Here is a 12,301-nt window from a genome sequence, read left to right as displayed (position 1 = left end):
GACCATCTCTTTGTGACAGAGACCTATGTGCCGGATCTCCTGGGAGACACTGAAGTGCTAAGATAAAATTCACTCCATTATTATTATATATTCAGCTAATGTATGTATTGTGTGTATATATTTGCAATATGATTTTGATCCATTTTATGATCACTCTTTGATTATCTTACCATTTTCTTTACTTATTTAGTGTGTCAGCAGAATAAAACTTCATTTGTCAAAGTTATGTACCATGCACTAAGGTGAAGGTTTTTTCCTTCTTTTTTTATAGGATATAAATTGAATTTCAAGATGTCACTTACCTTTACTACTTAGTTATTGGCAAGTATAATATTAGTCATAAAAGGTTCACCTTATAGTGCATTGTTTGAGTCAGTATTTTAGAGCATGTTTTAGACATTGAGTTAGCTCAAAGCATGACTAAAATAGTGAAAGATATCTATTAGTTGCCATGGTTTTGGAATATGTCCAAAGTTATGTTGTGAATCACGAGGAAAACCCTTTCAACCTCCAGAATTAACCTACATTAAAGTGTCAGTGTTGTATAGAAGAATAAAGGGAAAAAAACCAAAGGAATACATCTTTGGCTGATACAGGACTCATACAGCCTCTTGTTCAACTCACAATTTTTATTAATTCAGAAAACTACAGTTCTTCTTGTTTCTTTACTTTCCAATTAGCAGTAATGTGAGCACTTTTTTTTTTAGTATCTATATATTTTTATTGGAAAAGGACTTATTCAAGCTGGAAGTGTTTATGTGTTGGATGTTTTCTTAATGGCAGCATTCTTGCTCAGCTGACTTGCTAACCATAGGAATAATAACTTTCACCATAAGAAAGAATACTTTTGTTCATTGCAGGAGCTATTGGATAAATTTGGCCTGCACTAGGTAGCAGATCTGACCAGGTGACCTTAGTGATTCCTAGTGGCCCTAAAGTGTTAGTACACATCTTGTTTCTAGTTGCCATTTAATTTGTTATCACCATTATTTTGAGTAGTTTATAATTCTCAAAAATAGTTCCATTAGTCTGAAATTATTGCATGAAATACTGTTTTTAAGAGGATTTTTTTTTCTGCTTAATGATAATCTCTTGGTCCTGGACTCACAAAGGGAATTTGTGGTTCAACGTAGCAGTGAGGCAAACTACCTCTTTAGTTCTACTTATCAGCATCTCCAGCCACAAGTTAGGTAAATACAATTTCCACACAATGATTAGAGAGTTAATTCAATGACCAGCAAGGTAGTTCAAAACAGGATTTACAAAACTCAGTGTACAAAACTTCTAAGGTGATTAGGAGGAGTTGCTGAAGTGAAGAACTTGGCTTCAAGCCCCCTTTGTGATACAAAGATGCCTAAATCCAATCTGGATAGACACACCTTTGTGCACTCATTGATTCTTTCCCAGGTTTACATACTGAAGCTTGTGAAGCTTGTTAAACCACCCACAGAGCAAGCAGAAGTTTCAACCCCCAGTTGCCATCCCACCTTTGCTATCAAGCTGCAGGATATGATGTGAAATACTAATATTAATCCCTGGTGATTGTGTCATTATTTCTGTAACCTTATAACTCTCTATAACTCCCTGAGAGGTGGCTGTAGTCAGGTGGGGATTGGTCTCTACTTCCAGGCAGCAACTGACAGAATGAGAGGACACAGTCTTAAACTGTGCCAAGGGAAATACAGGCTGGATATTAGCCTATTTACAGAAAGGATAATAAAGTATTGGAATGGTCTACCTGGGGAGGTGGTGGATTCACCATCTCTGGATGTGTTTAAGAAAAGACTGGATATGGCACTTGGTGCCAGTGTTTAGTTGAGGTTAGGGTTGGGTTGGACTTGATGATCCTGGGTGTCTCTTCCAATGTAAAGATTCTGTGATTCTGTAAGTACTTTAAATATTTATTCCAAGCCAATGCTCAAATTTATAGTCTACTAATTTAGGTGTAGCCTTTCTGGCTCAAGGTCAGTGCAAAGTGAATATGTTAACTTTTGAGTGGTCAGGAGTGTCTTTTCCTGTGGGTTTATGTCGTGTGGTTAGAGTGCATGCTCTAGAGCAGAATGCCACAGCTAAGGAACAGTAAAGATACTTGAGAGTCACACTGTGTTTTAGGCACAAAAGGGACACAGAACTGTTCATTGTGGCCAAGAGACAAGGGTCATAGGGGTTTTGTTGACAAAAAGGAGGGCCTTTATGTGATTGTCATGAGGCAATTTCAAAATTAAATGCCTGAAGAAGCAGTTGTTTGACCAAAACTCCTGTTCTTGATTCTTGAATATTTTTCTTATCCCAGGAATTCTCTTTTAGGATCAGCATTTAAAATGTGAGATTAAACACTGTACCTGTAGCATCTCAGTTCTGATGAGGCCCAGAGGGCTGCAGGTACGAAGAGAAAATAATTGTGCTAGAAACAATTCCCAGACACATCCTTCCAGATGAAAGAATTTAGAGAAAAAGCTCTGGAGTTACATGTAAAGAAATTATTCATGGGTCTCGTTATTGAAGATGTAACATGTTCTCTCTTTACAATGCCCAATTTGAGACATTGGCTTGCAGAACAAAAGGCTTTCTGCTGTGAGACATGCCTTTTGGGAATATTTAGTCCTGCTAGTAGTGGACCAAATTTCCCACATCTGAGAGCAAATATAATTCTGACTGCTTATGGGGGTCAACCTCCTCTCAAAGGCAACAAGCAACAGGACAAGAGGAAATGGCCTCAGGCTGTACCAGGGAGATTCAGGGTGGACACCAGGAAGAGTTTTTTCCCTCAAAGGGTAATTAAACATTGGAATGAGCAGCACAGAGCTACTACCCTTGCAGTTGTTTAAGAAACAACTGGATGTGGCACTTAGTGCTATGGTTTAGTTGCATGGTGATAGTCAAAGGCTGGAAAACTTTCTGGTTTTATTTCCTGGCAAAAAAATGGAAAAAAAAATATTACAAGGAAAATAAAAGTAACTTAATACTAAGGAGTTATTCTTTTTTAAATGTAATTATGAGAAACACTGGCAATACTCTCAGTCAGCCCGTACTGGCCCCAGTCTTTATCTATGAAAAATGAAAATAAAGTGACTTTTAGAATGAAGATTCTGATCTGTAATGCTTCCTTTTAATCAGAATTCTGACTGTGGCAAATAATTAGAATTCTTACTATAGAAAGTACTAATGACAGTCTTACTATGAAATGAGTGTATGTATAAACATACGTTCATGTATCTGATAAACAGAAAACTGAAAATCTTTTAAGAACTAATTATTTCTAAACTAAACAGAACATGCTTCTAGCTCTTTTTCTGGCACAGGCATCTATCAAACAATAACAGGGCATCTGTTGAATAGATATACACATGCAATGCAAGCAGGATTAATTTTTATTTGTTGCTCATAAAAGATGTTGCCACAGTTTTAGATATTCAATTTTGTATAAACATTTAAGTGAATAAATGAATAAAATACAGTTACAATGAATAAATGCCAATACAGACTGTGATTAAACACAAAGCAATGCGGCAGGAATTTCAATAGGTTGAAAATGTAGTCACATCTACTCAAGAGGGTGTTAACAGTATGCTTCAGACTCCCTGCTGTCGTTTAGAAAAAACAAGAATGCCTGTTGCCCAAACATTTCCCAAAGCAAATAACTTTAAATACTGACTTTCTTCCTGAGGGAATGTCAGATATTGATGATTATCATTAACATACAGCTCTACTGAAAGGCTTATTTGAATGATTTATTCATTATTGGTCTTCTACCAATTTTAGAGGAAAAGTTTTTGTGCTTTAATAAAGAATGAAGGCATGTAGAAGGGATAGAATTATGGCTTTACTAATACTTTGGGCATTACACTGGTTTTCATTACAGATTTATTGAGCTGGAGAGTGAAGACTGGTCCTAATCCTAAACTTATGGGAGACATTGCCATATAAATTAAAGTTGCAATACCATATTCTTCGGGAAAACAAAATGTGATATTTTAGATATGAAATACATAATTTATTTTTGCCTCATATTTTTTTTATTCTTCCAAGAATTTTTCAATATACATTTTACTACTTTAAAATTCTTTGTTAGTTATTAGCATTTGTTATCAGTTGACTTGAGTCTTTAATAGATAACAGGACATTCACAACTGAATCTTAACTATCCTCATCAAGCATCCTAGCTCTCCTAGTCCAGAGGAAAAAACAGGCTGGACCATAATAGAGGAATAGATAGGCCCTCTGAGCTCATAAAGAAAAGATGTATTGGGTCTCTTTGTTGTGTTAATATACTCCTAAAACTTATGCCCTCTTTGGCAATTACGTGCTACTTTGACTTTAAGATGCTGCTTAAGATCCATCATTTTAATCAGCTGCTGCCAGGTTCTCAAAAGTCTGGTAAGTGTTGGCAAACACTTACTAAGATGCTGACACACCAATAAGTGTAGCACAGCCAGCCAGTCCACAAGACTGTCTCCTAAGTAATCTGGGTGAGTGGCACCCACAGGGTTTAGTTTATTCTAAGTTTAAGCTTTTCCTCAGGAAATTGTTTCCACATTCTCTTTGCTTGTGCTTACATGCCTTGATGGTCAAGTGTAAGGTGGTGTGGGGTTTTTTTGGGGTTTTTTTTGGGTTTTTTTTGTGTTAAATATCCTATGAACTCCTTCCCATCAATTGGCTCAATTGCAGGACAACATATCTGTTCTTTGGAAGAATTATGGGATGTTTCTAGACAAGTAATAACAGCTGATGGATTTTCTCCATGTCCTCTCTTCATGGTAAATGGGCATCTGCCGGAGCATAACTCAGGAGTCTTCCCATCACAACCTTCCTAGGTAGTCACTGTTTCAGTTAGTGCAGGTTTAAATCACTTCTAGAAGCGTATTAAAGGTTATTATTTGTTGATAGGAAAGGTAGAAGTACTGACAGGCAAAAACTCCAGTTAACTTTTTAGTGGAGGATTCACTAAATGTGGGCAGAACAGTAAACTGTCAGGGTAAATTTGCTAAATGTTATATTTATCTCTCCAAAAACAGTGCAGTTGAGAAATAAAAAAAAGTAGTCACCAAAGTAGTTTTACCTACCTCTGACCTTAAAAGGAACTTCTAGAAAGTTCATATCTTAAGTGTACAAAGTGCAAAAGATGGTCTCCCTTCTCAAAAACTCACAAAACCCAAAGAAAACAATTTGAAGAACTGTTTTTGCATCCAGGAAAGTCACAACATTTCCTACTTTTTTCAACCACCAAATCCTAGGCAACTTTGTAAACACAAAATTTCTTTCCATAATACCTGTATCTATAAGAGTCATATTATACTCCAAGGTTTGCACAACTTGCAGCAGTAGAATATACAGATGATTTAATTATGACAGCATAAAAAGTTTAGTGTTGTTATTAAAATTAACATATTTTAAAGCCTTAGCTGATCAGAAGGACAAAACCTTTTCCTGTTAATAGAATAAATGTTAGTGGAACACTTCCTAAAGTTTAGTTTCATCTCAATGTTATTTTGATTACTTAAGAACTATCTGCCCATTTCTCTTTGTTGCACTACTGCACAGGGTTCTTTGGCATGAAAATATCTCTGTGTACATCTAATGCAGAACAGCAGAGGATCAGAGGAAAGGGAAGCACAAACCCAGATCCTGACCTCTCTGGCAAATATGGTTCTCAAGGAAACTCCTAGCTACTACACTCAGGACTGCAAATCTCCAGAGAAACTTACCTGTGCACTTATAAGGGGCAATATGAGAAAGGTCTGTAGGTGGGATAAAAAGGGACCTGTTAGACCAGACAGATACTGAACTAACTGTAGGTACAGTACAGAGGAATTCCTCCCCTGACACTGTTGCATTTACTTTTAATGCTTCTGGAAGTTGACAGTCTGTGTATGCCTGCTGGAATTTGTTTTGAAATAAAGCCCTGGAGACATTATTAAGTCAGTAGTGAAGCTGAAAGGTCCCAATAGTCCTAGAGCAGAGACTCCTGTAAAATCATCAAAATGCGGTTCAGAGACGTCTCAATGCAATTGAAAGTCACCAGAAAAATACATAAATAAGTAAATAAACAAAAGTTATGTACCTGATTATCTCCCCTTGAGCTTTTAATCAAAATTCAAAGATTATTGATCCTCACATTTGGATGTCACATGCATAGTACAGAAAAAATAACATGCAGTGGAAACAACACAGGACTAAGATATTGCAAGGCCTGATAAATGAAAGTTAAAACTATGGCACTGCCACAGCAAGGCAGTGAAAGGCTCAGATCAGAAAAGTAGGTGATGAACACTGGTAGAGCAGGACAGCATGTTTAAAGCTGTTGTGGGGTTAAAAAGAGAGTTTCGCTACAATCAAGTAAAAGTTTGAGAAACTTTAGGGTCATGGAAACTGCATTTATCCTAACAGAACCAGCTATGAGGAGAAAACAGAGAGACGTGCAGTACATCTAGACTGTTCACAGAGGAGCCGTCACTGTGCCTGTCTCCTCTGTGTGTTTATCCCAGAATTGAGTATGAATTACTTCTAATAGGAGTAAAAGCCCAGAAGACCAATTTGACACAGCTCAATTAGTTTATTGATCAGAGCTATGAAACCACAACCAATCAAACCCATACAGTATGTGTTACCAACCTCTGCTGGGCTCTTCCAGTGGTTTGGTTGAAACGAAGTGTATTTTTCTTGTGGTGAGCTGCATTAATAGTTCTGTTGTTATGAAGAAAATCTGCAGAAAAAAAATTTTCATCCTTCTGACACTTATTAAAGAATGAAGTATTGTTGGCAAATGTTGTATACAATTTAAAGATACACTGATATTTTATTAATTGTAACTTTTTGTAATTTGGATCATACAAAGATCTATTGCAAACTTTTTTTTTTTTGTGCTAGAGCTTGAGAATCATCAGAGTAATAAACAATTTACCATCAACAGAAGAAAAGTCTTTATTGATCAATATTTAAAAACAGCTTAACTAACAAAAAGGTTATTTGCTACTTGTACAGGTGTATGTTAAGCAATTTCCTGCAGGACAGGCAGATATTACAGATAGAGTTTTTGTAATTTTTGCATGTTTTAGTAATGGGTCATTTCCCTCTTCAACACTATTGACAAGGTAATACATCTGCTAATGATAAAGGTTTTCCAGTAATTTCTAGCCTATGACTTCTAGTTGCTGAAAATATCATCAAATATTTTAAATATTTGTGTTCATGTTATATGTGGGCTGGTTTGTATGTTTCTTTATTTGGAAGAGTTTTACCTGAAATAATCCAGAAATTTTCAGAGGACGGGACTAATATTATTTTACATATTTTGAAAGTCTTCTTAAAGGTATCTCCTTCGGTCTCTTTTCTGTGGAACAAGGACTTGACATTTATCAGGTTAATTTCTGAGGTAAAAAGAGTATGAGATTTTTTTCTTTTTTGCTGATTTTATGAAAAACTCTCCAAATCTGAATGAACTCTAAAGCTTTTGCAGTACTATTAACTTGATTATGTATGACATGATAAAATGATTTTTTTCTGTCCTCTGAAGATGCTATTGTTTCTGCTTAGTTGCCTCCTGAGCTATAACCCTTCCCCTGCCTCCTCAAGTGTCCAGGCATGCTCCATCCTGGGGATTCAGATGTTTACGAGGATATTCCTGATGACAAGAATATTCTTACCTCTGTTATAGCTCCTGCCTTTTCAGGGGTGTTGTGGCTCCAGACTCTGGAACTGAGTTCCCATGTTTACAATCAGCTCTTACTAATGAGGAAAAATTCTAGAAAAGAGGTTTAACTAACTGGACACAGGGAAGGTAGGAAGTGATAGGATAGATTAATAAAAAGTGAAAGGAGGAGATTAGACAAGGAGGAGGAAAGGGAGAGACAGAAGAAACACGAGAGGGGAATAAAAATAAGCTAAAGAGAAGATGAGTTGAAAATAGTTCAAAACCACTCTCCTTCAGAAGCTGAGCAGTTCTTTGATCACACTGCTAGACATTCCCTTGCCATATAACAAGCTGCCAGCTACATGGTTCTGTCCCTCTCTGCATAGTGACCTATACAGGAGAGAACAACTTTCTTCAGGGATGGCCTAATCTTTCATTTTAAGCATTAGATTGCACTGTGCTGTATATCTGAATCCCTCCTTGATCCTGGGAAGAGGAGAGGAGGCTTGTGAACCAGGCTCCTTCAGGAAAACATTTTGAGTAATATATACACAAGTTTCCACAGGAAACCTTATTTTCATCACTTCCTGGCTTTCAAGAAACTCTGATTTACAATTTTAATATTTTTAGCAACAATTTTGGTCAGAATATGTGTATATCTATGCACCTGTATTCTCCTTGAAGTTAGCCTCAGCTAATTTTTGCAAAGATATAAATTTTAAGCTCTTCTGTTAATTAAACTAATTCTGTAGTCTTTTGCGATTATTGCTTCTCTATCAAACTAACTTGAAAAATATGTTTTTCACTGACCTATTTTGTGATTGAAATACTATTCTTTGCAGGTATGCTTGGCTACACTACTGCATTCACTTCTAATAAACATTGCCTTCCAAATTCACAATTTCTCTGCTGGACTGCTTTCAGCTTCTTGGATGAATACACAAGCAGCAATCTTGCTATACTGGTTAGATATATATTTTCAGGGGAACTGACATTGAAGACAGCTAATTGTGTTTAAATTCAAATTCATCTTAAGAAAGTCTATTGTAAAAACAGGAACATAATCAAGTCACAATTAGGAGAACAACTTGCTAAATTTCTTCCATTAAAAAAGCAATAAGGAAGCATCACATGGAAATCCATTATTAATGAATTAATGCATAGAGTACAGAAAAGTTATTTGTAAATTGATTTTAAAATTTAAATATTTTCATATAATGTGACAGCCATACAGATAAACTTTTTAAAACAAATACTTTAAAATTTAAATAACCAAAAACGAAAAACCAAAATTTCTTTACAAAATATAATGTCAGCTAACAAGATTTTTCTCTCTTTAGTAGACTTTCAAGGATGCAGTAGACAAATGATGAAAGTAGAATGATTTATAAAACTTTAAAATAGTCATAGTATATATATCTTTTCTATATTATTTAGGATAGGATTATTATTTCCAGTGACATAATAAGAGACAACAAAAAAAGGATGATAGAATATCAGGAATGCTAGGGACAGATGATGTTGTTCAATTATCTCTCTAAGGCCTATGGGATTGTCTTTTCCCTGTTTTGTTGTCAATGTCTGGTCCCTCCAGCTGTTCCTTTACAACTTTGCCTCACTGTGGCACTTTTAGATATTTTTCTGCATGCCTCTCCTAGGGATCAGGAGTCTCAGAACAATCATAATCCCTGGCATAATGTGGGAGTCTCAGAATGAGGACAGAATCACTGCATACAAATCAGGATGGCTGGTAAGCCTGCACAGCATCCATCTATCACACTGTGCTTCCACGGGGCTGCACCATATATCTCACACTAACCACATTCATGGGGCTTTGTCAGCTGTCATGTTAGTATTTTGCCTATATTTTTTAAAATATAAAGGGTGAATATTAGTCTGAATTGCAAAGCTTTTCAAGCAAAGTAGATTGACTGGACTAACTAGAGGTTTACGCACCAAAACATGATCTATGGCTTCTGAAGCAAAGATGATACAGCCAAGTTTCTGTAGTGTTGTACAATTTTCTTCCCCAGTATTTATGAGAGAAAAAGGCTCCTTCTTTTTAGCCAGACAGTTTTCAATGGCAGCATTTTTTGATACTTGAAATTTTTCTGTTGGCCCCTATTTTGTTCTCTGACTCCTTAAGATCTCTGATAAGGACCTTCTAGAAAGAGAATGAAGAAACCTTCCAGTATGAAAATCTACCAGTTTTTATGAAGATTGGAGAAAGATGCTGAGGTGAATTAGAACTCATTAGCTTCAGTGCCACCTGCTGGGAAGCAGTCATTTTTATTGGTTTTGTTGATTGATAGTATTAAATAATTATAAGTATTTCACTCAGGCCTGTCTTGCTCTTGTCAGATAATTATTCCTGCTTGGACAGAAATCTTGCTAATCTGCACATTTGTAACATGCATTCTTTATGCTTGGCAAAATGCTCTATATCATCTTCAGACCCAAGTGGAATGTTTGCCCATAATTCTGGATTATTGTTCCTCACCAATTCACTGTGTAGCACTTTAATTTTTAGCCATGTTTGTATGTATTTTTTTATTTCGTTTGATACATGCCATTCTTATAAGATGCCTCTAATGAAAGAAAGTAATCTATTATATATATTTTCCCTGTTTAAACTGTGTGTAAAAACCTAATGTACAATTTCTTTTTCATGTTTAGCTTGGGTTTTGGTTTTCTGTTTCCCCTAAATTTCTTTTATCTACTCCTTTTTCTTTCTTTCTTTTTTTTTTTTTTTTTTTCTTTTTTCCTGCAGGTCATAGTTCTTTTAATTTCCCTGTGTGAAGCAGGATTTTGGCACCTTTTGCAAATCAAAGCATTGAATTAGATATAAGAGGGACATAAGTCTTCCCTAATGGTCCCTGAATGCTACAACGTAATTGACTACTATAATGTACCACACCACAAGGAGGAATAATTTTTTGTGTAGTTGGTGCCCTGTGGAAGTGCTACTTTACCTTACAGTGAAACATACAGACTCTGCTGTCAAAGGACAAGGGGAAAGCTGATGAAAGGCACCAGGAGACACCAAGAAGCTGGAAAAAAACCTGCAGCGATTCATCGTACTGTTCAGAGTCTGAAGCCATATCTGACTTAGGTGTAGAAGGAGTTTCCAAAATTACTCTTCCTACGTGTTGATCTTATCCCAGGTGGGAGCTCTGCCAGTTTGGCACAGCAGAGCGCAGTGCATTGAGCAGTTGATCACAAACCAAGCTGCCTCAGAGACTGGAGAGCATGGCCTGGCGGCAGTCCTAAAGACACAGGTCAGATTGGCCCAAGGAGAACACAGCCTAGCTGTATTGCTTGTAATACCTGCTTTACCCCAAAGCCCATTTTAAGGGACAGCATAATCAGAAACAGTGAACGAGAACAACAAATGGAAAATTTTCCAACTGAATATATGCCTCAGTGAGTGCTGCAGCGCTACGACAGGAGACATCTGGTGTGGATCTGCTGTCAGCTAGTGATGACCACGTTTTTCATCCTCAGTGACAGTGAGATTCTTCATATCTTTAAATTGATGCAATTAAATCTCAAGTGTGATTGGTACGAACAACATCTTAGAAGCATGCCATCATCATACCACCCTGATGTCCTACTGATCATTTTAGTGCACCACCATTTCTAGGGGCAGACTATTTGTTTTACTGATGATCACATATGAATTTAGCTATTCAAGGGTGAGTGGCTATACTCATAGAGGTTATTGGGTTTTCTTCTGATTATTGAGCTTCTGTACCATAGAAAGATTTATGCCATAGCTGAAAACAAGAAGGGAGTACTCCTGTGGTAAAGCAACTGTATTTATTCCTATTATTCTGGGAAATCTGCATATAATCAAATGTTATTTTTCAAGTAAATCCTTTGATGCTCTGTCAACCACTGGCCGTCAGAGCTGCAAATAAACCTTACTTAACCTGAGGAAATTATGGTGGTTTGTTGTACTTGGAATGCTAGCTGAAATATTTACAGTGCTTATGAATTCATACATGAGAACATTTTAAAGTTACATTATGCATTTCAGAATTTGAAAAACATTTTGTATCATGCTATTAAAAACAGAGGTTTAATATTTCCTTGTCATTCATAGTTCTGGGGACAGCAGGCACAACCTTTCCTGGGTTCCTCTAGAAGATGAGCACATAAACTGAATGAATCTTGTGACACAGCAATTTATGCTGATAGACTGTCCTAAGGAAAGGAAGACTGAAAATAGATTCTTCCTCCAAATATTATCAATCTGAAATATATTCCTTTCCAAAGCCATTACCACAATTCCTGAATGTCTGTAAGTTTCTAAGATTTAGCATTCCCTTTGTCCCATGGTACATAGAATCAAGCCGTTACAGAATCACACAGCTTCCTAGCATCGCTCTAGCGCTAACAAGATGGAAATACTTCATACTAAAGGGCAGCCTTGTGCCTCAGACACCTGGGGCTAATTACACTGAACAATCACAGCTTACTGTGATTTAAAGCAGGAATCAATGTCACTGAACATTTAAGGGATCAGTCTGATAATTCATTCAGTCTAAAAGCGTTTGGTATTTTCTCCTCCACTGGATCTTCTAAATTCAGGAGACCTGAGCTGGCTCTAAATACAATTAAAATGGTCTCAGAAAATGCAAAAAAAACCATTTGCCCTGGCTGTTCAGA

Source organism: Prinia subflava, chromosome 2 (assembly GCF_021018805.1).
Source record: "Prinia subflava isolate CZ2003 ecotype Zambia chromosome 2, Cam_Psub_1.2, whole genome shotgun sequence".
Taxonomy (NCBI): domain Eukaryota; kingdom Metazoa; phylum Chordata; class Aves; order Passeriformes; family Cisticolidae; genus Prinia; species Prinia subflava.
The sequence above is the reverse complement of the archived record's forward strand: the minus strand, read 5'-3'. Positions refer to the sequence as shown.